Source organism: Ceratotherium simum, chromosome X (genome assembly GCF_057802395.1).
Source record: "Ceratotherium simum simum isolate JZ-2026a chromosome X, ASM5780239v1, whole genome shotgun sequence".
In the NCBI taxonomy this organism is placed as follows: Eukaryota; Metazoa; Chordata; class Mammalia; order Perissodactyla; family Rhinocerotidae; genus Ceratotherium; species Ceratotherium simum.
This window is the reverse complement of record NC_141940.1, coordinates 68,461,348-68,488,917: the sequence shown is the minus strand read 5'-3', so window position 1 is coordinate 68,488,917 and position 27,570 is coordinate 68,461,348. Positions and strand designations below refer to the sequence as shown.

Sequence of the window (27,570 nt, the reverse complement as noted above, 5' to 3'; positions counted from 1 at the left end):
GTATTGTTGAATTTCGCTTGCTAATACTTTGTCGAGGATTTTTACATCTATGTTCATTAAGGATATTGCCCTGTAAATTTTTCTGTGGTGTCCTTGTCTGGTTTTGGAATCAAGGTAATGTTGGCCTTGTAAAATGAGTTTGGAAGCATTCTATCCTCTTCTGTTTTTTGGAAGAGTTTGAGAGGATAGGCATTAAATCTTCTTTGGTTGTTTGGTGGAATTCACCAGTGAAGCCGTTTGGTTCTAGACTTTCGTTTGTTGGGAGGTTTTTGATTACAGATTCAATCACATTACTAGTAATCGGTCTATTCAGATTTTCTATTTCTGCATGATTCAGTCTTGGTGGGTTGTATGTTTCTAAGAATTTATCCATTTCCTCTTGGTTGTCCAAGTTGTTGGCATATAATTGTTCATAGTAGTCTCCTATGATCCTTTGTATTTCTGTGGTATCAGTTGTAACTCTCCTATTTCATTTCTGATTTTGTTTATTTGAGCCCTCTCTCATTTTTTCTTGTTGAATCTAGGTAAAGGTTTGTCAATTTTTTTTTTCTTTTCAAAGAACCAGCTCTTAGTTTTATTGATCTTTTCTATTGTCTTTTTAGTGTCTATTTAATTATTTCTGCTCTAATCTTTATTTCCTTCCTTCTACTAACTTTGGGCTGTTTGTTTTTTTTCTAGTTCTTTTTGGTGTAAAGTTTGATTGTTTATTTGAGATTTTTCTTGTGTCTTGAGGTAGGCCTGTATAACTATGAACTTCCCGTTTAAAACTGCTTTTGCTGTATCCCACAGAATTTAGTATGTCATATCTCTATTTTCATTTGCCTCTAGGTATTTGTTGATTTCGTCTTTGATTTCTTCAATGACCCATTGGTTGTTCAGTAACTTATTGTTTAATCTGAACAGTTTTGTGTTCTTTCCCATTTTCTTTCTGTAATTTATTTTTAGTTTCAAACCATTATGGTCAGAAAAGTTGCTTGATATGATTCCAATCTTTCTTGAATTTAAGTTTTGTTTTGTGGCCTAACACATGATCTATCCTGGAGAATGTTCCATGTGCACTTGAGAAGAATGTGTATTCTGCTACTTTTTGGTGCAATATTCTGTATACATCTATTAAGTCCATATGGTCTAATGTGTCATTTAAGGTCGATTTTTCCTTATTGATTTTCTGTCTGGATGATCTCTCCATTGATGTAAGTGGGATGTTAAAGTCCTCTACTATTATTGTATTGTCAAATTCTCTATTTGGGTCTTTTTATATTTGCTTTATATATTTTTGTGCTCTTATGTTGGGTGAATATATATTTATAAATGTTATATGTTCTTGCTAGATTGACTACTTTATCACTATGCAATGCCCTTCTTTGTCTTTTATTATAGTCTTTGTTTTAAAGTCTATTTTGTCTAATATGAGTATAGCTACACCAGTTTTTTTTTTTTGGTTTCCATTTACATAAATATATTTCTCCATCCCTTCACTTTCAGTCTGTGCCTTTATATCTAAATTGTGTCTCTTATAGGAAGCATATAAATGGGCCTTGCTTTTTTATCCATTCAGCCACTCTATGTCTTTTGATTAGAGAATTTAGTCTATTTACATTTAAAGTAATTATTGATAGGTATGTGATTATTGCCATTTTGTTAATTGTTTTCTGTTTGTAGTTCCTCTGTTCCTTTCTTCTTCTCTTTCTCTCTTCCTTTGTGGTTTGATAGCTTTCTTTAGTGGTATGTTTATATTCCTTTCTCTTTATCTTTTGTGTGTTTACTATAAGAATTTGCTTTGTGGTTACTGTGAGGTTCATATATAACATGCTATGTATATAACAGTCTGTTTTAAGTTGATAGCAAATTAATTTGAACACATTACAAAACTTTGTATTTTTTAGTCCCCCCCTTTTATATTCTTGACGTCACCTTTTCCTTCTTTTTATCTTGTATATTCCTTACTTAATTATTGTAATCATAGTTATTTTTACTACTTTTGTCTTCTACCCTTCATACTAGCTTTATTAGTGATTGATACACTATATTTACTATATAATTACCTTTCCATTGAAATTTATTCTTTCCCATGTGTCCCTGTTAGTAATTAGTGCCCTTTCTTTTCAGCTTACAGAACTCCCTTTAACATTTCTTGTAAAGCCAGTCTAGTGGTGATGACCTCGTTTAGCTTTTGCTTATCTGGAAAACTGTTTGTCCTTCAATTCTGAATGATAACTTTGCCTGGTAGAGAATTCTCAGTTGGAATTTTTTTCCTGTCAGCACTTTGAATATATCATTCCACTCCCTTCTGGCCTGTAAAGTTTGTGCTGAAGAATATACTGATAGTCTTGCAGGGGTTCCCTTGTAGTTAATAAGTTGTTTTTCTCTTGCTGCTTTTAATGTTCTCTCCTTGTCTTTAAATTTTGACATTTTAATTATAATGTGTCTTGGTGTGGATCTCTTTGGGTTCATCCTATTTGGAACTCTATGGGCTTCCTGAGTGTGTATGTCCGTTTCCTTCCCCAAGTTAGGGAAGTTTTCAGCTATTATTTCTTCAAATAAGATTTCTGCCCCTTTATCTCTCTCTTCTCCTTCTGGGTGCCCTATAATGCAAATGTTAATCTGTTTGCTATTGTCCTACAAGTCCCTTAAGCTAGCTTCACTTTTTTTCATTCTTTTTTCTTTTCACTGCTCTGATTAGGTGAGTTCCACTGCCTTGTCCTTGAATTGACTGATCCTTTCTTCTGCTTCATCCAATGTGCTATTGAACCCCTTTAGTGTATTTTTCAGTTCAGTTATTGTATTATTCAGTTCTGTGACTTCTATTTGACACTTTCTTATATTTTTCATCTGTTTGTTGATATTCTCACTGTGTTCATCCATTCTTCTCCCGAGCTCAGTGAGCATCTTTATGACCATTACACTGAACTCTTTATCAGGTAAATTACTTAGGTCTGTTTCATTAATATTTCCTTCTGAGGTTTTACCTTGTTTTTTTCATTTGGAACATATTCTTCTATTTCTGCATTTTTCTTGACTCTCTGTGTTGGCGTCTATAAAGTAGATGAAACAACTAATCTCCCTGTCTTGAAGGAGTGGCCTTATGTAGGAGATGAACCTTTTTGTTTAGCCCTGCCCTAGCTCTAGGTCATCTCTCAAATCTCTGTGCTTGTCCAAGCAGCCTATTATATTTTTAATATCTCCCAGTAGTTGAAGATATGCCAAGACCCATCAGTGTCCCAAAGGGGAGGATCTCAGCACCTAGATTCAGGCTGACTAAAAGCCAGATCCTCAAACAGCAGCTTTTAAATGTATGCAAATATATACAGTCCTGAGGGGCCGCAAGTGTAACCCCCACTGGCCACCAGAGCCAGGTGATCTGGAAGCATCCCCTGGGTGGCAATCACAGAAACTGGCATTCCAGACAAGTGTATAAGCTTCATTCTGTGAGACACCATCAAGTTGAAACAAGGCAGAGGTAGAGCACCAAGATGATGTCCACAGCCTATGTCCCTCGAGAGCAGCTCCATAGGCCACTAAATGTGTGCCAAACCTGAAGACTGCCCCCCAGTCTGAAGCTCCTGGACTGGCAAAGAGGCCTCCTTCACAGATATACTAGGGAATGTGCCTCAGTCTATTGTCTGTGCAATGCCTTGAGGGTGGTAGCCTGCCAAGAATTCTCCCTCTGATTGCCACAGTCCTGTTGGACCTGGGAACACAAGACCCTCTGGCCACCAGGGCCAGGTGATCAAAGGGCATCCCCTGAGCATCAGCCACAAAAACCAGGCACCAGATGTGTGTAAAGCTCCCCTCCAGGAGACATTGGCACCCTGGAGCACAGCAGAGAGTGAGTGCAAATATAGCTCCCAACCTCCAAGGTCTCTGGAAAGGATTATAGTCAGCCCCTAGATGACTGTTTAATTAGAAACCTGCCCTCAGACCACAGACATGATGATTAGCTAATAGGCCTCCTTCACAGAAAGACCAAGCTCTTGGGTCTGTTACCTCTTGCTGTGCCTTGGGGGTGGTAGCTGTTTGAGAACTCTTTCTCCATTTGTTAAAGACCTGTAGGACCCATGAGCATAAGCCCCACTGGCCAAAAGAGCCAGGTGATATAGAGATGTTCCCTGGCAGCAGTCACAAAAATCAGGGTACCAGACAGGGGTATGAGCTCCTTTCTGGGTGACACAGTCCCATGTGACCAGGAATGCAAGCTCCCCTGGCCTCCAGAACCAGGCAATCAAGAAGCATCCTCTGTCTTTAAAAAAAAAAAGGGCCGGCCCTTGGCTTAGTGGTTAAGTGCTCGCGCTCCGCTGCTGGCGGCCCGGGTTCGGATCCTGGGCGCGCACCGATGCACCGCTTCTCTGGCCATGCTGAGGCCGCGTCCCACATACATCAACTGGAGGGATGTGCAGCTGTGACATACAACTATCTACTGGGGCTTTGGGGGGGGAAATAAATAAATAAAATCTTTAAAAAAAAAAAAGAAGCATTCTCTGGTGGCAGACACTAAAATCAAGGCACCAGACACATGTAAAGTCTCCCTTCTGGGAGATACTGGTGATCTGGAGCATGGCAAAGGGAGAGCACAAAGATGGCACTTGCTAGTCTCCATCCCTGGACAGTGTTCCAGCAGGCTCCTAGATGTGTGTGTTAAATTAGGTGCCTGCAACTCAGGCCAACACTTTAATATAAGCAGGTGAGCTTCCTTCACTTTAAGTCTGGGTGCCATCAGATGCCTCTGAGCTCGGCTCTGGGGAGGGTGAGTCTGAGCATGTGAGCCCTTTAAGAGATATTTCTCAGATTGCTACCATCTTGTGGGTCTTAGAACGTGAGCCCCATTGATTTTCAAAATTAGATGTTTTGGGGGCTCATCTCTCAAGTGAATGTCTTAAAAGTTTGGGTACCTGATGTGGGGTTTAAATACTTCACTCCTCAGGGAGAAGCTCTGGGTTTTGAGTTCCCTTTCATTTTTGTGGATCACCATGAAGGGGGTGGGGTTTATGGCAAGATGGTGTCTCAGCCTCTCCTACCCACTTTGCTGTGGTTTTCTTCTCGTTTGCCTGAGGTGTAGTCATTATTCAATCAGCCTTTAGGTTTTTTAAGAGGAAATTGTTCCATATGTAGCTGTAGACTCAGTGTGCCCAGGGGAGGAGGTGAGTACAGGATCTTCCTAGTTCCTATCTTGAACAGGAACTCCATGAGTATTGGTTTTGAGGTTACAAACAAATTTTATCAAGTAGGCAAATTCACAAATACAGAACCCACAAATAATGAAGATCAACTGTACTATGAGAGAGAATAATGGGAGGGGCATCCTGACCTACCTGAGGAACTTACATTTGAGCTGAGCTGGATGAGAGGGAGGGGTGCAAAAGAACATTTCAGCATAGTGAACAGCATGTGCGCAGGCTCTAAGTCAGACAGAATTTAGGTGTGCTCTAGGGACAAAAAGGCCAACATGGTTTGAGTGTAGTGAACAAAGGAGAGACTGTTAGGTGATAAGACTGGAGAGAAAGGTAGGGGCCTGTAAAAGACAAAATGCATTGGACAATTAAGGAGATGATTTTATTCAGGCTATTACAATAGGGAGCATGTTAATGAATGTGGAACAACTCAAAAAAAAGGAAGGAAACTCAAAGTTTTTATAAAACAAGGGAGTCATTGAGGAAGGGTAGAGGTGAGTCTTAAAAGGATGGAAGATTTCCTATCCATCACTGCTTTCCAGGAGACTAGGGCTCAGATAAAAACTCAACACCATCAGTTCCCCCTTTTGTTCAAAATAAATAAATATCCTTCATTGCTGAACAACTCAGAGGCAACCATAAAACTCCTGAGTGGGGTGAAGCAAGGTCTGAGAAATAGTCTCAAGTTGGCATTGTCCTGCAAAACCGTTGAACCATCTGTTGAGAAGTGGTGGCAAAGGTCAGTGGTTTTAGGATCCTGAAGATTGGGCATCCTAAAATAGGGATGTGTAAAATGAAAAAACAGAAATATTAACATAAAAGATTGTATAAAAGTAAAGAGCCAAGAGCTGAACATTTAGCATAACCAATCCAGTAGATTCTAAGAGGTCAGAGGAGGAAGATCTCTTAAGCAGCACCACTTGTTGAGTTTGTTGAAGCTAAGATGTTTCTACTCTTGGTGATGTTGCCCACAGTCTTGGTTACTTGTCAAATAAGGGTGTACATGACCCAAAAATTTTACTCAACTTCCTTAGTGGTCCAGGGAGCAGCTTGTCCAAGGAGAAAACTGACCCATGCATGGTCTTCTGCAGTGATGTATTCTTCCAAGTTTGTATCAAGTTACATTAGGCTTTAGCTTACAGGGCTTTAGCTTACAGGGCTGCTTCAGATCCTGGAGAAAAGAGCAAGCTGCAAGTCAAGCTACAGTTCTGATAGGAGTCTAGGTTGTCAGGTTTTAGTTCTCAGTGCACCAAGTCAAGAGGAGGGAGAAAAATTGGAAAGTTGGCTTGGGGGATTGTAGTCCAATATTGAAGGAAACTGGAAGAATTGAAAATTTGGTAAGGATTGACAATTTGGGCAAAGTGACATGATCCAGTCCAATTTCAGATAGGTGTCAAAACTGGTTTTCCATAGTTGTGGAGGAAGTCAATTAAATCTCCACCAGACAAGACAGAGTTTGCATACCCAACAGTTGCTTGCAGTTTACAAAGAGATGCAAAGTAGCTCAAAGACAATGAATAGGACCAGGAATTGATAACTCAGAAGAATGTGCTATCATTTTCTTTTTCTTTTTTTTTTTTTTTTTTTTTGTGAGGAGATCAGCCCTGTGCTAACATCTGCCAAGCCTCCTCTGCTTTTTTTGCTGAGGAAGACTGGCCCTGGGCTAACATCCGTGCCCATCTTCCTCCACTCTATTTGGGACGCCGCCACAGCATGGCTTGACAAGCAGTGCGTCGGTGCCTGCCCAGGATCTGAACCGGCGAACCCCGGGCCGCCGCAGCGGAGCGCGTGCACTTAACCGCTTGTGCCACTGGACGGCCCCTCATTTTCTATTGAAACATAAAATTTATCTCTACCGTCTCCCCCCTTTGGATGAAAGATAATCTCAAAGAAAGATTATTCTTGATCACACAAATAGGCTGGTCTCATTAGATTTCAGCTAATTATTTACATAGTTGCAGACAGAATAATTAACTATATAGGCCTTCTTAAGTTTGTTTTGCTGGAAGTTTTTATAAGGAATCCCAGATTGGAATTTTAAAAGCCTTTGAGGCTAGGAAGCCAAATCAAGAACTCACCACCAGATTTCACTTTAGTACCTATAAATTTGGGCAAATTTATCTCTTTACAAGGTCTCCAAAATACTTAAGGTTCCCGACCTGCCAGGAAGTGAATTTCCTTATGCACATGCAAGACTGGAAACCCCATAAACCAGGTACCAGACAGATTTTTCCAAGAGGACTGTGTAAGCATTGGCTCCATAAAGTCAATCTGAGTTCCTGAAAAGCATCTCATCATATCTGATTCAATAAGTATCATTCTCAAATATGACATTCCACGCAAAGCCTTGGTTGCATAATCAATATTTCCAATCATGTCCTGTTAACAAGTACAACAGATTCTTATTGAACCCATGCAAATAATCATATTGTCATGAAAATTAGAATACTCAATAAAAATTTCAGAATTCTGGAGGGATTAAACAGGAAGAATAAGATATATACAAATATTTCTCTTCTGTTTACAAAAGCATAGTCTACTAAATTGTCATGAGTTATAGATAACTTAAGACAAAAGATAAAAGTATTGCTTATATATCCAGAAAATAGAACATTAAAACATTAGCAATATTCCAAACAAAACCCACAATCATCCCTCATCAGTTCATTCAGGTCTATGTAATTAGTTCTTGATCCATATAGTCTTGGGTTAGCAATCTCATGGACCCATATATTTCTTGACTACAGTTCTGGAAATCCAAACTCAATCAACTAGTGGGGTCTCAAAGTTGTTTAAATGATGCCATCAGTACCTGGCATAGTCCTTTTCAAAGGAACTTTGAGAGAGTCCTCTGTTGAAGATGAAGCACTCTGGCCTGTAGCTGATTGCAAATGCTTTCAGGGAACTACCAAATTAAAACAAAAAAAACTCTCTGTAGATAACAAAAGACTTACACTAGCTGTGGTTAACTCACTACTGATCATTTTCAAAAGTGAAAGATCTGATGAGAGTTCATTACAAAAATAAAATAACTGTCAAGGAAATTTGGTTCTTTCTGTGGCATACAAAACAAGACAATAAAGTCAATCCAAAAAAATTTTTAAACAAAATATTTATAAACATAATGATTAGTCCTATTTTCAAAGAAGAGTGAATATTACATCTAATTTATAAAAATGGATTTATAAAAATGTGACAATATTTACAAAGAAAAAACTCCAGGTATAACATAATAATCCTAACATAATATGCCATGAATATGTTAAGCATATTGTTAGAATATACCAAGAATATATCAAGAATATCAAGAGTTTCTACAAGTCTAGAGTAGGTCCTAAACATTTTTATATTAATAAAACTCCATAGGTAATTGATGTGAATCACCATTTAAAAACCACTAGCTTTGAAGATGCTAGATTAAAATTAAATAAGCAAAGTTTTGAACAAGTTAACATTTAAAAAACTAACTGAAATTATGATTGATAATACTATACTGTTGATTTCTATTATCAGGCAAAGAAACACTAAGACAGACAAATAGAAACATTTTACTGACAAGGAGGGCAATGACTATTCTCTAGGAACTTCCCATATAGCATACAGTCTCTGAAATCTTTATATTAATAACATTTTACTTACACCATTTTAACCTAGGAAAGGATGAGAATCTCCTCTGATTTAACTACTCTTCTCATGCAACTCATGAATAGTAATATATCAAACAAACCCAATTATCTCTAGCAATTCTATTTTACAAGGTAAAAGAACAAATCATTTTTTTTAATTTTCCAGGGGCCCTCTGGGAAATTTGAAACACTGTTGTAGTTGCAAAAGATATCATTTAGGATTAGATTTGGGGAAGCCAAAATATCAAAAGTTGTCAGGATATTTGAACACTTGATCAAGATGGGATCATGGGTTACTGAAAAACAATACATGGCTACCTATTTGACCAATTTGACAATAAAATATTTGAAAAATAAACATAAAAGGTAACATGATTGTAAAGAACCTTAGATCATTCTTAAGAATACTTTGTTTTCTTAAATAATCAAGGACATCATAAAGTCAACATAAACCATAGAAGGTTATTCCAGCAAGACACAGAATCTTTGTCTTCTAGGCAGATTACACAGAAAGTAAAGAATAACCTTTTAGTGGCACAGACGCCTGTGACTCCAGCCCTCCTGATAGCGATGGTAACACATGTGAACCCAGTGGCCCTGGCAGCAGGAGTGCCAGCACACCCAGAAAACCCAGGAACAGCAACAGAGGAGGCGTGCAAGGCAGCAGCCCCCAGCTGCAGCAGTGCCTGAGGCCAAGAGAGCTCAGTAGCAGTGACAGTGGATCCTGTGACCCTGGTCCCACCCAGCTGCAGTGGTGCCCACAACCCCAGCCCCTCTACCAACAGCAATGGTACCTGCAGACCCTACAACCCCAGATGCTGCGGAGACACTTGTGAACCCAGCTCCAACTCCACCCTCCCTCTCTCCCTGCCACAGTGGGGGAACCAACAACCCAGGTGACCCTGGAAGCATAAGAGGTTCTCACCAGCCTGGTGACCCCAGTGAAAATGTCTGTGACTGCAGCAACACCAGAGCAGCAAGGCACCAGCAACCTTAGAGGCACCAGCAGCACAAGGAAGGCATAGATGAGGCTTCTGGCAGAGAAAGTGGAGGGTGGAAAGCACAGGCTCTCAAAGACAACCAGAACAAACTCAGAATTAAAGTAAACAAAGCCTTACCTAAATAAGAAAGGTGGTTAATACCAATGTGCCAACAGAGGAACAACTCACCAAACACCATAAAAAATTACAGTAACATGGTATCAAGAAAAAAAATGACAAGGACCAGCCCAGTGGCATAGTGATTAAGATCGCATGCTCTGCTTCAGCAGCCCAGGGTTCGTGGGTTCAGATCCTGGGAAGGACCTATGCACCACTCATCAAGCCATGCTGTGGCAGCATCCCACATACAAAATAGAGGAAGATTGCCACAGATGTTAGCTCAGTGACAATCTTCCTCAAGCAAAAAGAGGAAGATTGGCAACAGATGTTAGCTCAGGGCCAATCTTCCTCAACAACAACAACAAAAATGACAATTCTCCAGACACCAAACTTGAAGTCATGGAAGACTGTGATCTAACTGATAGAGAATTCAAAATAGCTGTCTTGAAAAAACTCAATGAGCTACAAGAAAACTCAAAAAGACAGTTCAATGAGCTCAGGAATAAAATTAAAGAACAGAATGAGTTCTTCACCAAAGAGATTGACATTCTAAAAAAGAACCAAACAGAAATTATGGAACTGAAGAACAAAATAAATGAGATTAAGAATAAAGTATAAAGCATTAGAAATATAGCAGACCATATGGAAGAGAGAATTAGTAAGCTCAAAGATAGAAATCTAGAAATAATTCCAGTGGAAAAGGAGAAAGAACTAAGACTTAGAAAAAATAAAGAAATTCTATGAGAAATATCCAACTCAATTAGGAAAAGCAACATAAGGATAATGGGTATCCCAGAAGGAGAAGAGAGGAAGAAGGGAGCAGAGAGCTTATTTAAAGAAATGATAGCTGAGAACTTCCCAAACCTGAAGAAGGAACTGGATATGCAAATCCATGAAGCTAATAGAACACCCAATTGTCTCAAGGCAAAAAGACATTCTCCAAGACACATTTTATTAAAACTACCAAAAGTCAATGACAGAGAAAGAATATTAAAGCCAGGGAGAAAAAGAAATAACCTACAAAGGAACCCCCATTAGGCTATCAGTAGATTTCTCAGCAGAAACTCTACAGGCCAGGAGAGAGTGGGATGATATATTCCAAATATTGAAAGATAAAAACCGTCAGCCAAGAGTATTCTATCTAGCAAAGTTATCCCTCAGATATGAAGGAGAAATAAAGGCTTTTCCAGACAAACAAAACCTGAAGGAGTCAATTGCCACTAGAACTGCCTTACAAGAAATTTTGAAAAGACTCTCCTAACTGAAATGAAAAGGCAAAGGTATACAAATCTTTTGGCAAGGTGATAAATAGAAAGATAGAATCAGAAAGCTGCAACTCTACATCAGAATAGGTTTTAAACACTTAGTTATAACATAAAGGTTAAAAGGAAAGAAAGCATTAAAAATAACTATAACCACTTCAATTTGGTAACAAACTCACAATAGAAAAAGGGATAATTTGTGACAACAAAAGCATAGAAAGGGAAGAGAAAAAGGATGAAACCTGCATAGGCAAATGAAGATAAGATGTTATCAGCAGAAAAAGGAAGATCTCATCACTGAGATCTTTTATACAAACCTCATGGTAACCACAAAACAAAAATTCAGAGCAGAGAGATGAAACATAAAAAAAGAGGAAACTGAGAAACACATCACAGAAAACCACCAAACTGAAATGGCAGACCGAAACACAAGGGAAAAGAAACAATGGAAATATAGAACAACCAGAAAACTAAAGATAAAATGTCAGTATTAAGTGCTTGTATATCAATAATCACCCTAAATGTAAACAGATCAAATTCACCAATCAAAAGACACAGAGTGACTGGTGGATTAAAAAACAAAACCCAATAGTATGCTACCTCCAGGAGACCCATCTCAGCTCTAAAGACAAACATAGGCTCAAAGTGATAGAAGATGATACTCCAAGCAAATGGCAACCAAAAGAAAGCAGGTGTAGCCATACTTATATCAGGCAAAACAGACTTCAAGACAAAAAAGATAATAAGAGAAAAGAAGGATTATATAGTGATAAAGAGGATAATCCATCAAGACATAACATTTATTAATATATATAAACCTAACGTAGGAGCACCAAAGTATAGAAAGCAACTATTAACAGACCTACAAGGAGAAACTGATAGCAACACAATAATAGCAGGAGACTTTAATACCCCACTTACATCAATGGATAGATAATCCAGACAGAAAGTCAACAAGGAAACATTGGCCTTAAATGAAACATTAGACCAGATGAGCTTAATATATATATATATATATATAATGTTCAATGTAAAAACAGCAGAATACACATTCTTCTCAAGTGCACACGGAACATTCTCAAAGATAAAACACATGTTGGAAAATAAAACAAGTCAATAAATTTAAGAAGTTTGAAATCACATCAAGCATCTTTGCCAACCACAATGGTATGAAACTAGAAGTCAACTACAAGAAGAAAGTTGGAAAAGTCACAAATATGTGGAGATTAAACAACATGCTACTGAACAACTATTGGATCAATGAAGAAATCAAAGGAGAAATCAAAAAAATACCTGAAGACAAATTAAAATGAAAACATAACAGACCAAAATCTATGGGATACAGAAAAAGTGGCACTAAGAGGAAATACATAGAAATGCAGCCCTACCTCAACAAACAAAAAAATCTCAAACAATCTAACACTATACCTAAAAGAACAAACACAGCCCAAAGTCAGTAGAAGGAAGGAAGCAATAAAAATCAGAGCAGAAATAAAAGAAATAGAGACTAAAAACACAATGGAAAAGATCAATGAAACTAAGAGCTGATTCTTTGAAAAGATAAACAAAATTGACAAAACTTTACCTAGACTCACTAAGAAAAAAGAGAGAAGGCTCAGATAAATAAAATCAGAAACAAAAGAGAAGTTACAACTGAAACCACAGAAATACAAAAGATTATAAGGGAATACTATGAAAAGCTATACACCAACAAATTGGATAACCTAGAAGAAATGGTTAAATTCTTAGAATCATACAACCTCCCAAAGCTGATCAAGAAGAAATAGAGAATCTGAATAGACCAATCACAAGTAAAGAGATTGAAACAGTAATCAAAAACCTCCCAAAAAACAAAAGTCCAGGGCCAGAAGTCTTCTCTTGTGAATTCTACAGAGCATTCAAAGAATATTTAACACCTATCCTTCCCAAACTCTTCCAAAAAATTGAAGAGGAGAGGACACTTCCTAACTCATTTTACAAGGCCAACATTACCCTGATACCAAAAGCAAATGAAGACAACACAAAAAAAAGAAAATTACAGGCCAATATCACTGATGAACATAGATGTAAAACTCCTCAATAAAATCTTAGCAAATTGAATACAATACATTAAAAAAATCATACACTATGATCAAGTGGAATTTATTCCATGGATGCAAGAATGGTTCAACATCCAGAAATTGATCAATGTGATACACCACATTAACAAAATGAAGAATAAAAATCACATGATCATCTAAACAGATGTAGAGAAAGCATTTAATAAGATTCAGCATCCATTTATGATAAAAACTCCAAATAAAATGGGTATAGAAGTAAAGTACCTCAATGTAATAAGGCCATATATGACAAACCCACAGCCAATGTCATACTCAATGGTGAAAAACTGAAAGCTATCCCTCTAAGAACAGGAACATGACAAGGATACCCACTCTCACCACTCTTATTCAACATAGTATTGGAAGTTCTAGCCAGAGCAATTAGGCAAGCAAAAGAAATAAAAGTCATCAAATAGGAAAGGAAGAAGTGAAACTGTCCCTATTTCTGGATGACATGATTTTATATATAGAAAACCCTAAATAATCCACCAAAAAACTATTAGAATTAATAAATAAATACTGTAAAATTGTAGGGTATAATATCAACATACAAAAATCAATTGCATTTCTATACACTAACAATGAACTAGCAGAAAGAGAAATCAAGAATACAATCCCATTTACAATCACAGCAAAAAGAGTAAAATACCTAGGAGTAAATTTAACAAAAAGGTGAAAGATCTGTACACTGAAAACTGTAAGACAACATTGAAAGAAATCAAAGAGGATACAAAGACATGTAAAGATAGTCCATGCTCATGGATTGAAGAAGTAACATAGTTAAAATGTCCACATTACCTAAAGCAATCTACAGATTCAATGCCATGCCAATCAGAATCCCAATGACATTTTTCATGGAAATAGAACAAAGAATCCTAAAATTTATATGGCACAACAAAAGACCCCAAATAGCCAAAGGAATCCTGAGAAAAAAGAACAAAGCTGGAGGTATCATACTCCCTGAATTCAAAATATACTGCAAAGCTATAGTAATCAAAACAGCATGGAACTGGCAGGAAAACAGACACACAGATCAATGGAACAGAATTGAGAGCCCAGAAATAAAACCACACATTTATGGGCAGCTAATTTTTGACAAAGGAGCCAAGAACATACAATGGAGAAAGGAAAGTCTCTTCAATAAACAGTGTTGAAAAAACTGGACAGCCATATGCAAAAGAATGAAAGTAGACCACTATCTTACACCATACACAAAAATTAACTCAAAATGGATCAAAGACTCGAACACAAGACCTGAAACCATAAAACTCCTAGTAGAAAACCTAGGCATTATGCTCTTCAACATTGGTCTTAGCGGCATCTTTTTGAATATGTCTCCTTAGGCAAGGGAAACAAAAGAAAAAATTAACAAACAGGACTAAATCAAAGTAAAAAGCTTCTTCACAGGAAAGGAAACCATCAACAAAATGAAAAGACAACCTAAAAACTGGGAGAAGATATTTGCAAATCATATATCCAATAAGGGGTTAATATCCAAAATACATAAACATACAACTCAACAACAAAAAAAATAAAAGACCCAATTAAAAAATGGGTAGGAGATCCGAACAGACATTTTTCCAGAGGATATACAGATGGCCAAGAGACACATGAAGAGATGTTCAACATCACTAATTACTAGGGAAATGCAAATAAAAACCACAATGAGATATCACTTCATGCCTGTCAGAATGGCTACTATTAAAAAGACAAGAAATAACAAGTGTTGGAGAGGATGTGGAGAAAAGGGAACCCTCATACAGTGCTAGTGGGAATGTAAACTGGTACAGCCACTATGGAAAACTGTATGGAGATTCCTCAAAAAATTAAAAATAGAACTATCATATCATCCAGCTATGTCACTTCTGAGTATTTAGCCAAAGAAAACAAAAACACTGATTACAAAAGATGTACGCACCCCTATGCTCATCACAGCATTACTCACAATAGCCAAGACTTGGAAACAACGTAAGTGCCCATCAACAGATGAATGGATAAAGAAGAGGTGGTATATACATAAATATATACAATGGAATACTACTTAGCCTTTAAAAAAGATGAGATTTTGCCATTTGCAACAAGATGGATGAACCTTGAGGGTATTATGCCAAGCAAAATAAATTAGACAGAGAAAGATAAATACCATATAATTTCACTCATACGTGGAAGATAAACAAACAAACACTTAGATACAGAGAACAGATTGGTGGTTACCAGATGAGAAGAGGGGTGGGGAGAGGGTGAAAGGTGTAAAGGGAAACACTTGTACGGTGATGGATGGCAACTAGACTTTTGGTAGTGAACACCATGTGGTCTATACAGAAGTCAAAATATAGTAATGCACACCTGAAATTTATATAAATGTTAAAAATCAATGTTACTTCAATAAATTTTGTGTGTGTGTGAGGATGATCAGCCCTGAGCTAACATCTGATGCCAATCCTCCTCTTTTTTGCTGAGGAAGATTGGCCTTGAGCTAACATCCGTGCCCATCTTCCTCTACTTTATATGGGATGCTGCCGCAGCATATGGCTTAACAAGCCGTGCGTCGCTGCACGCCGGGGATCTGAGCCTGCGAACCCCTGGGCCACCAAAGTGGAGCCCATGCACTTAACAGCTGCACCACCAGGCCGGCCCGCTCAATAAAATTTTTAAAAAGAATAACTTTTGTCACCTCTTATTAAGAGCAAACCAATAATCAAAGAAAAATTGGTTTTAGCTGACAGAAAATCCAATTTCAATTTTTCATCAGTATAATGTTTGATACTAAAGCTCTTTTTGAAAATCTTATAAATAAGCACATCAAGCCTTAGCCAGCTTTGAACACAACAAATTAAATTCCCTTTCTACAAACCTTCTACAGCTTTCTATATCCATATACAACCCTTACAGTACAACTTTACAAAGTGACAAAAACAAACACACTTATTAACAGACCTAACTATATATAGCCTATCTGTAGCATATAAAAATAAGACGCAAAAGTATACAAACTTAAAATTATGCTTAGTAATTAATGTTTCGGTATTTTATCTTGGAAATGATCTAAGGTATCTATTGAAAATCCATTAATCAACTCAATTTAGTATCAGTCCAAGGTTTTAAGTTACCTAAATATCTTGAAATTATCTTCAAGCTGACATGCTACCAAACATAATTACTCTTGAAATAGAGTTTGTCAGAATAATGATTTGATTTGGCTATAACACGAATTTACATTTTTCATAGTCTTAAACATTTAGTAGAAGTAATACTAGCTTATTTGATCAGTAAACTTGTATAAATTTAGGAAGAATATACCCAAGTAGAATAAAAATTTATGCTTGTAGTATACTCAACACTGACAAATCAGAAGCAGCATAGCTGTTTTTATTAAATCAAAAATAATAAACTACTGTCATTTGCTAGATTTACCTAAATTATGTGAACTTGAATTCTAAAAATATTTGAATTAGCTTCTATAAGAACACTTTTGTTTAGCACATTGAACATAGCCAATACAATAAAATTTCCTTAATTTCTGGGAATTTTAGGAACCTTCAATTTATACAAGCACTTATTTATCTCTAAGCCAATCAGAATAGAGCTCCTTTAAAAGATTTTATAATTGGGGCCGGCCTGGTGGCGTAGTGGTGAAGTTCGCATGCTCCGCTTCAGCAGCCCGGGGTTCGCGGGTTCAGATCCCAGGCGCGGACCAGGCGCACACTTAGCAGGTCATGCTGTGGCAGCATCCCATATAAAATAGAGGAGGGGGGCCAGCCCAGTGGCGCAAGCGGTTTAGTGCACGCCTTCCGCTGCGGCAGCCGGGGGTTCGCCAGTTCGGATCCCGGACAGGCACCAACGCACTGCTTGGCAAGCCATGCTGTGGCGGCGTCCCATTTAAAGTGGAGGAAGATGGGCATGGATGTTAGCCCAGGGCCGGTCTTCCTTAGCAAAAAAAAAAAAAAAAAGAGGAGGATTGGCAGATGTTAACACAGGGCTGATCTTCCTCACAAAAAAAATAGTAATAAATAAATAAAGCAGAGGAGGATGGTCATGGATGTTAGCCCAGGGCCAATCTCCCTCAGCAAAAAAAAAAAAAAAAAAAAAGATTTTATAATCTAATTTAGCAATACCATCCAGAGGTAGAAAAATTATATACACTCACACAATGAAAGGTAAATTTTCTGAATTACATATAAACATACAGACGGACACAAATAGAATGACAGCTTAGAGCTTTCATTCTAAAATTTTAGCCGTGGGTCAAGTGTAAACACAAGAATTACAAAACCCACTGATCATATCAAAGAGCTGTTCTCTTCCTCATGGGCATGGAATTCTTAATTGATTTGAGCTCGAAATAGACCAAAAACACTAACCAGACACTGTCATCTTTCACACAAAAGAGACAAGATCTCTATAAACCATTAATCCATTTACAGAGATCGCTGCATGGTCAGACCATGAAACCAAAAGAAGCCAGCACTAGAAATCAAGCAAGTACTCAAAAATAATCAAAATCAAATTCTTACGGTGGTAACAGTGGACAAGAGTCTGGAACACAGGATCTGGAGCTGGACTCACTGTTGGGTCCCCAGATCACCAATCAGGGCACAAAGGGCTCTGAGAGGACTTGTTACCTGGGTGAAGTAAATATGGATCTAAAGGTGAGGTCCAATCCCATTTGAGTCATGGCACCAAAACCGTGAAAGACAAAATCAACAGACAATTGAGGAGATGATTTTATTCAGGCTATTGCAATAGGGAAAATGTTCATGAATGAGGTATGTATCAAAGAAGAGAGAGAAAACTTAGGTGAGTCTTATCTGAATTACTCAGAAAGGGTGGAGGTGGGTCTTGTCTTATAATTTGTGAGGCAGGGTGGTCCTTTGCAGTTAGCCATTTCTCGGAACACAAAAGGGTCACAAAAGGGTAAGGGGTTTTCTAGAAGCACAGCGGTCAAGATAAAGTTCAACATTGTCAGGCCAAACCATGTAGCATCTTGCTGACCATGGTAAGGCTGTTTGTCTTTATCCTAAGAACAATGGGAAGTCATTGAGGGTTTAAGTAGGACTATGGCAGGGTCACTTGACCTCAGACAGTCTGGCTCTATCCTCCCCCTTGCAGAATATCCTTTCCCTCAATGCTTCCTGACAAGGTGTTCCCAAGAGGCTGGATTCTGGGCTCCCTATTGCTGTGATCTCACTGCCTGACAGGATGCCAAATGATGACCCCAGGCTGCATCTCTCAGGCTTTCTATTTTCAAGCCCTATTACTCATTTGGTCTCCCATCCCCTGTGGCAGAATCTCCCTCTAAGGCCTATCTCACCATGATGAGTGTTAAAAGTCCAAGGACCACAAACTGGTCTACAGAAGCCAGACAGGTAGTCTAAATGAGAGGAGCACACAGGGTATAATGCCACCAATAAGGAAATGGGGGATTGTGGCAAACTAGAAAATGCAGATCGTGCCCAAATGTGGCAGCCACTATTCACTATAACTGATTGTTGTCAAGCAGGCAACTTGCCCAGTGTTATCTGATCCTATTATTTTCAAGTTTCTGAATTTTTAAATGTGGGCAACCAATTCATAATGTTTTAAAACATTGTTCAAGTCATATAGGGTGTGAATGCTGGATTTGGCCTTTGGATTCCCACTTGGCAACTTCATCCCCAAGGAGACCCTGCCCCTCTCAGCCTGCTCCTTACTCCACCCCCAGCTCTGAGCCCCTGTTCTGATGCCTTTGGCCCAAGAAGAAATTAACCTGCAATCCTACTGCACTGAAAGCAAATCACCTGTCAATCAGCTCTTGGTCTGTGAACAACATTAATATCCACATTTACATATTAAGCCAGCCCCATTCAGAGAATAGATCCATCTTGAGTCTACCACAGAGAAAAGGTAAAATTCCAATACACATATGAGTGGAGGCTTCATCAGCACTCCCGGCAGGGGCTGGAGTGTAGGGCAACCTGGTGGCCACTGACCCCACAAAGGCTGAGAAACAAGACATTTTCCAACTGAAAGGAGGTGAGGTTCAGCTCTTTCCCTCTTCACTCTTTCTCTGGAGAAGTGAGCAAGAGGCAGAGGAGTAGAAATGGCTGGGAATCCCTGTGATAACCCTACCATCCACAAGACAACCAGCTTCTGGCAAGTTCAGGTCCTCTGGTCCAACCTCTCCTGAGTCACTTTCTTAAAATTCATCCAAGGTCTCCACATTCTGAATGGAGAACACTGAGACCCGGAGTGGCACCTATCATGCCCTGGGTATTTCAGATCTGAACACAATCAGGAATGACGCTCCAAAAAGCCTAGATGGTGACTTTACTTACGTATAAGGCAGCAAGGAAGAACAATTTATTTTCATAGCCAACTCCTTCACTAGAGAATCCTGAAAAGAACCAAAAAACAAATTCACAGAGCACACACACTCATGCCCACAACCCACAGAGGAACACCCCACCCAGCCCTGCTCCTACCTGCAAACTCAAACTAGCCTCAGCCAGTAAACCCCTCACCTTCTGCTCCTGGTCCTCAACACACACGAAATCCTTGGCATTGATTTTTCAGGCACAAAATTTATTTCTGCTCAACATTAATAGCACCAGAGGAACTTTTAACCAGGAATTACACCTCTTTCCAAAGGAGTTTAACACTGGACCCCAACAAAGGCCCCAGGCTATTCTGTGAGCTTGTGAAAAGCCTCCGGAGCTCCTTAGGGGGATTAGCAGAAATAATCTTTCCAGACTAATGGCTTTTCTGAGCCCTAGGTCTGATCTCCAAGCCTGGAACAGAGCTCATCAGGCCTCTTGAGTCACTGTGACTCAAAACTCAGGAAAGGAGCAGGTAAATTGCTAGAGATTGGTTCTGTGAACTCTTGGAGGCCTTACAAGAGAGAAGCCCTCAACGTGGTCCTAGGTGCCTCAGGCATTTCCTGCATGTGAAAGCACAGTGTGTGCCACATAGCAAGCCTTGTGTGGATGAAAGGTTGGTGGCCTCCCACCAGGGCAGTTTGAGAAATGGCTTAAGAGCCCCCTTAACAACAACAACAAAACCCAGCCCTCCCCGACCAAGCACCTGGAATCCACCATTACTCATTCCTCCTGAAGCAGGGAAAGCTCCCTGTTGAAATGTAAATATATCATCCAATTAACATCCATTAACACATTAGCATGGATTCCTTTTCCAGATTTGGTGATAAAATAGCCTAGAGAACAGAAAGTGGAGTCCTAAAGCGATGGTAAAAAGTTTAGGTAAAGGTCAGCAAGGCTGGGGGGGAAGGGGCGGGAAAGAGGCCTGAAAGGCAGTAACTATGATTCTCTTGCAGATTACAGAGTGCTTGGGCCACACAATAACCCTGGTAAATTGTTTATCTATCCTCCTCTTATAGGATTAAAGTGGTTAATTGACTTGCCCAAAGCTACTCAATGGCTAAACTCAACAGTACATCAGCTCATCATTTGAGTTGAACTTTATAAATATTTCCTGCACATCTGCCCCACTCAGGCAATATGCTCTTTGTTCAGGATATAGAGATGGTCAACACATTGTCCTTACTCTCAAGGAGCTCAGTCTACTGTAGATGACAATCAGGAGGTAGTGACAGCAGAGGCGAATACCATGATAAGGGAAATAGGAGGCATTGTGAGAACACAGCGATGGGGCACCTGACCCAGATAGGATGGTGGGGGTAGAGGAAGATCAAGGAAGGCTTCCTGTAAGAACTAAGACTTGAACCCAAATATTCTCACTCCAAACCCCATACTCTCTCCATACCCCTGATAATAAACATCACGATGCTTTGACACTTTAGTTTTCCCAGCCCATGGATAAAGTAAAGCATGCTCCAAGATCCCAGCCCATCGCTCCCAAGTTCTAATTCAGTTTCTTACAGCCCTGGCTGTCAGATCAGCCAGGCTTCCAAGCCCTGCCCTCAGTCAGGGCCTCTATGGGCTTCCCATAACATTGATTGTTCTTCCTCCTTAACTTGTGGGCCAATGGGAAAGGGGGACACCCGAGGAGTCTGGGATATGGTTGAAGTTCAGGTTCTGCCTCATTGAAAATCAGCAATTTGCTCCTCATTGGGGTGACCTAATTAAAAGCAATGGTATTAAGTGTTTACTATGTGCCAGACACTGTGCTAAGCTAGACGTTATCTCATTTCATTCCTCAGCAGCCCTATGCAGTAGGTTCTACTATGCGGTAGTACTATTAACACCTCCAATTTACAGATGAGGAAATGGAGAGTTAGAGAGATCACATGACTTGGCAGAGACTGGGATTCTAACCCAGGCCTGTGTAATGTGGTCCACTACACTATTGTCCCTGAATTGTTGTAAGCTCCCCCTCCCCTGCCTTCCAGCTACTCACTCCATTCATTCACTCTTTGGTATTTATTAAGCATCTTCTACATTTAAGGTATTATACTTGAATATGCTGTAATTGAAATTCTAAGATATGTAAGCCAAGGAATTTACCTTCCAGGATTTCATAGAACATAAACTTGCTGATTTTTAGAACCGAAATATCACAATGCCCAACTCCTCCATCCTACAATGAGGGAACAGAAGACCACGGAGGACAAGTGAGTCACCCAAGGTCATATAGCTGGTTAGTTGCTGATCCAGGACAAAGATGGGTCTCCCTAAATCACTGGCTCTGAAACTTTGTATATTAGAAGGATCTTCTTTCAAATGCAGATTCCAGAGCCCCCCTTCAGAGTACACATTCTGTATTTGTGGAGGTAGTAACTGGGAATTTGCATTTAAAGAAGGGCTGTATGTGGTCCTTGGATCACACAAAGAAAAACTGTTTCCTGTGTCCTGTTGCATCATCAGTATCACTGAACGAGCACAACCAAACTCATTTTTACCCTAAGGAGATACAGAAGAGCTAGACTTGATCAAAAGCAGGAAAATATTGTGGACACAGCCCACTTGGAGAGGTAAGACCAATGCAAAGGAAATGACTGGGAAGGAATACATGACAGTAAAGAAAGAATTAGCAAAATACATAGCAAAGACAATCAAGGCTGTAGCAGTCTGAAAAGGAAAAGCTCTCTGTGGGCTGAGGTGATCAGGGAGGCCTTTCTGGAGGAGGTGGGACTTGAGTCCAGCATTGCAGGACAAAAAGGATTGGGTGGACAGGGAAGAATACTTTCCAGGAAGGGGAAATACTTTGAGGAAAGGTACAAAGTGAGGACATGCAGGTTGTATTCAAGAGACAGAAAAGAGATCCGCCCAATTCTGCCAGATTCTGGGGATATAATAGAGGACCAAACACAGTTGGCTCCTGCTCTCATGGAGCATACATGGGATAGGGGATGGGGAGGGACAATAAATGGCCGAATAACCAAATGGTGATTTGAGGTAGTGATAGATGCTATGAAGATAATAAACAGAGTGATATGGCTGCGGGTGGGAGGAGCTATCTAACTAGGGGAGTGAGGGACAGCCTCTGAGGAGGTGCTATTTTTGCCTCAACCCGAATGAGGGTAGATGTAGGAGAGCAGTGGAGAATATGACAGGAAAGATGGTTGTTGAGACCATAACTGGGGACTCTCCACCCTAGCTTATCTGCTTTCATGTATGCCCAGGTAAAAGACACACAGGGCAGCATCGAGCCTGTTTTTTTTATTTGCCCAAGGTAGAGTGGGATCCAGAAAAAGGCAAAATGTATTTCTGGATCACTGGGTAAAATCAGGTTGGGGGTCTAGCCTGACAGAGTGGGCTACATCTATGGACACATTTTGCCCTAACATTCAGGTCTCTCACTAAGTCCAAGTCCTCCTCCTCTCTTCAAATACCCAGTAGTTCCCAAACTGGTTCAGCTTTCAACTCTGTGGAAACCAGAGGCCCTGCAGCCAAGGCCTGACCCACAGAAATTGCCCAATGCCCAGGGGCTCAACCTAAAATGGCCCAAATGCGTGAGCAGGTATTCATCTCTCTCCTTTTTTGAGGCCCGAGCCTGTTGCTCTAGAGCCAGGGCCCATGCTGGGAAAATGGCTCGTTGAATTTAAGTGAATCTTCCTCATATCCCTCCCTTACCTTCCCCCACAGTCACAGAACCCCTACAGTGGTAGCCATGACCTGTGTCTATAAATAGTCCACGAAAAACTGTCAGGTTGGTGATTTGCCTGCAGTGCCCCAAAATCCCCTCTCTGTGCCCTCTCTTCCCTGAGGACAATCTCTCCCTGGCCAGATGTCTAGGACCCTCATGGTCTCTCCTTTCTCCCCACTTCCTTCTCTCAGGAAACAATAGTAAAAGCCCATTAATATTAAGATCAAAGTAATTAATGAGGCTTAAGGAGCATTTGAATTTTGACAGAGTGGAATTGTAGGTCTTAGTAAATAGATGTGGAAGGTTTTTTTTAATTGGGTACTTTATGTTTATCCCTAAAAATATTAGACAGACAGTTGCCTAGTCTGGCAATATGGAGTTAAACTCTGGTTCCCTGGGGCAGAAGCTGAAAGAAAGACAATGTAGGGGCAAGAAAGAGCCAAGACACAGATTTGTCATAACTGCGGGATGAGTTTATTTGTTTTTAACCATAATAATGATTAATATTATGGCAACACCCTGCATTGCGGGTATAAAAACACAATCCTCTCCCAAAATATGACTCAACCTCTGTGCTCCCAGATACACTGAAATTCCTTGGAAGGCAGCTGTGGGCCTTCTTTGGAGGATCCCATTCTCACTTCTTTCACAGTTGGACAAACCAAAGCAGACCCACAACCCTGCTGCTAGGTGCCCAGTCATAAGGAAAGAGGGACTGGGCCCACAAATTCCCACACAATACAGTCAAGTATGTCTTGTTCAGACCAACAGTTCTCCCGCAGCTACCACCTGGGAAATGGGCTCTTCTAGGCCAAACTCCCTGTTTAACAGCAATTCAAACACTTCATCCTAGACCTTTGAGTGGAAGGGTTTGGGAAAGGGAATAACTTTCTATCCCTATCAGAGGGATAACTGTTTGCCTTTGTCCACAAAATTCCTACACTTTCAGAACCCTACCCCTGCCCTCTTCTTGCTTGGGGACTCTTTACGATTATATCTTTTACACTAAGTGAAAAATAACTCAGTCCCTCTACTCAGACCATATCCTTGGGTGTGGCTTTTCAGTTAACTAACTGCTTCCTGGGAGGAGGAGCCGTAGGAAGGAGAGGGGTGGGGCAAGGGCTAGGAACATCTTAGAAGCCCAAGCATTCTAATTAGCATCACTTTTGAGTGTGGGCTCCAAAGGTTATCCTTTCTGTTTATTATACCTATTGAAAGGGAAGCTAAGGCCCCAAAGAGAGTAGGAACTTGCCCAAGGTCACACCAAAAGTATAGAGTAGAGCTTGGGAACTGGAGCCAGATCCTCTGCCTCCAGCCAAGTACTCCATCCAAAAAGATGTGTGATTCTCCCCAGTGAGTCAGGGAAAAATGCAGAGAAACGGGGTTATCAGAGGAGAGGGTTGCAGTTCATGTGCTTTCATTCAGCCTCCCAAAATGAACAGGAAGGAGAGACACAAACAGGGCCTGAATGGATGAATTAGAAACCCCCGAATTGTAGAGGGGAATGGCAGTGAGTCTCCCATTTTCAAAGATGCTGCTCCAGCCTTGGGCCACTTAGACTGTCCAAATGTCCTTCACTATCCTGGAGAGAGGGAAGGAGGGGAGTGAGAGAAGAGAGAAGGGAGAGAGAAGGAGAGGAAAAAGTGGAGGAGAAAAGAAAGGAAAGAAGCTGGGGAAAAGATTTGGAAGAAAAAAGGATGGTTGAATGAATGTTTGAAAAAGAACAACATGCCATCCCAGGATACTTGGGATGGTATGAAAGGCTGGTTTCCTTTCTCCTCTCCCCCCACCCCCGCATTCTGCACTGTGTTTGGCATACATGTGTACACACACACACACACACATACTCATTAGTCTCCCCTGGGCTCACCCCTCTTTCTTCCCCAGACGTGCTGGCCCAGGCTCTGGAGCCTCCAGCTTCAATTGTTGTGAAGGAATTGCTGGGCCAGCCCGGCCTAAGTGCTGCTTGGCCTATATATTTCACAGATAGTAGTTCCCTCTGCCATTCCCCAGGGGATCTGAGGAAAGATAGTTTAGCAGGAAAATATTCCAAATTGTCTCATTATATTCAAAAGGAAAAATGTGTCATTTCCTAACTCCCATCTACTACCAAAACAAAATGGCCTCTACTTTTTTTTTTTTAAAGATTTTATTTATTTATTTTTCCCCTCAAAGCCCCAGTAGATAGTTGTATGTCATAGCTGCACAACCTTCTAGTTGCTGTATGTGGGACGCGGCCTCAGCATGGCCGGAGAAGTGGTGCGTCTGTGTGCACCCGGGATCCGAACCCGGGCCGCCAGCAGCCGAGCGCACGCACTCAACCGCTAAGCCACGGGGCCGGCCCCAAAATGGCCACTTCTTGATGCCCTTCGAGACTACCCTCTTAGAGCAGGTCTACCTAGACAGTTGAGCTAAGACTACGTCCAACCTGACTCTACAACCTGACTGCCACCTTTGACCTATAGCAGTGGGCTTCATTGTCCCCAGAGGACAAGGGGCCTCAAATCAACAATAAAATTGCTGAAACAAGGTGAGAACCACTCTCCAGAACACAACTGAATAACACCTCACTCATCCAGAGGCCACTTTTCTGGGAACCTCATATATCTGGAACAAAGCAGAGAATAAAGAAGTGAGAAAAAAAAAAAAAAAAAGGCCTCCAGGAAGTCAAAATAGATGTCAGCACCCATACAGTAAAGTTTGCAGGCTTTACTCATAAAAAAATCTTTCTCAGAGCCAGTTTACTTTACATCAGACTAAATCCTTGCAAGTGTGTTTATTGTTTTTGTGGTCACAACAAATAAGAAACAGCAAATTATGAAGAGGCAGAAATACTGATAACAGCAGAAATGACAGTTGAATGTTGATGTAGACAGTGAATCACAGCCTTAAGGTTTTGTCCTCTTAATAATACAGTAGGACTGACTCCTGTTGTCAAACATCGACAAACTTGCTGAGTAATGAGAAACTTGGCAAGTCTTGTTGGCCAGTCTTGCCTAGCTATCCACTTTAGAGTATTGTTAGTTGTCTCTGGACCATCCTTTCAAGCCTGACCATTTGCTTAAGGGTAATGAGTTACGTTGGTGACAGCTCAGCTAAGTTTTCTTCCTTAAAAAATAAAAAAATAAAAGTCCTTAAACCCAACTAAGGTAAATCTCAGCCCCCTTGTCAAAAATGATGGATCCCAGAGGGGTGATTGCAGGATGTTTGGGATGGGATTCAAATCACCAGGCTCTTTCTAGAGAAGGAGCTACCACAGACAATTCTCTTCCCTGGACCGGTCCTGCCAAATCATTGTGGATTCTTGACTGAGGCTTCTCAGGCACTTCCCATGGTAAGATAGGTGCCTTTAGAAGGCTAGGCCAAGCACTCTCACCTGCTCTATACTCCTCTGTCCGTGTTGCATTTAGCGTCAGAATGCCATCCAGGGCCACCAGGTTTAGCTAGTATCAACAGTTTCTGGATGTGCTCTTTGCAGTACAGGCAAGATAACAGGATTACCAACTTTACTGTCATTTGAGTGGTTTTGTGTGTGAGGCATGCAATATGGACCAGTGAGGAGGAGGAAGACATTAGTCCTAGGTGAGAGGAGAGCTGGGAGTCACTACTCTGACCACTTAGGCTGGGCCCTGAGAGGAAGCGGTAGAACAGAACAATGCACCCTGGCTAAAGGGCATGTGGATCTCTGGAGTCAGTTAGGTACAAGATGCAGGGTCCCAGAGGGCAGGCAGGCTCAGCAGCAGCCCCCCACCATCACAGCCAGAGAATTGGGGTAGCAGGCAGCAATCCTCCAAATTAGACAGATGAAGGAACTTGGAGCTAGGTGGGGAATCAAGGCCCCAAACAAGTGGACCTTAGTCCAATCAGAGAGCCAAAGCCCAGGCAGACGAAATGGGCCACACAGTGGGGGATAGGAAAAGGCTGGGACAAGAGGACTGTAAGGTACTTGGGTCTTCCTCGTGGCTCACTCCAGTCACCAGTAGGCTGAGGCAGCTGAGGTGTCCCCATACCCTATTCAGGATTGGCTCAGGGTAGGAACTGGGAAAGACTGGAGAAGGCAGGGGCTCATAGTACTCTTGAACAAAATAACAATTCCACCATCAGGGTCATCCTTTGTGGGCCAGGAATTCACCTTGGATTCCTTAGTCAGTTTCTCTGAAGATCCTTGCACCCACTTTTTTTTTAACAGATTTATTGAGATATACTTCACACACCATACAATTCACCCATTTAAAGTGTACAATTCAATGTTTATTAGTATATGCACAGGGTTG

At 40.5% G+C, this 27,570-nt stretch overlaps 1 long non-coding RNA gene across 1 annotated transcript in view; it reads right to left on the bottom strand.

The window, feature by feature from the left end:
- Positions 1 to 20,136, bottom strand: part of LOC147911881 (uncharacterized) — a 36,493-nt gene extending 16,357 nt beyond the window's left edge. The window contains exons 1-2 of the long non-coding RNA XR_015550690.1: positions 19,756 to 20,136; positions 19,570 to 19,628 (exon numbers count right to left, since the gene is read on the bottom strand). This is a non-coding gene — a long non-coding RNA (uncharacterized LOC147911881). The remainder of the gene's footprint in view (positions 1 to 19,569; positions 19,629 to 19,755) is intronic.
- Between the last annotated feature and the right edge of the window lie 7,434 nt (positions 20,137 to 27,570).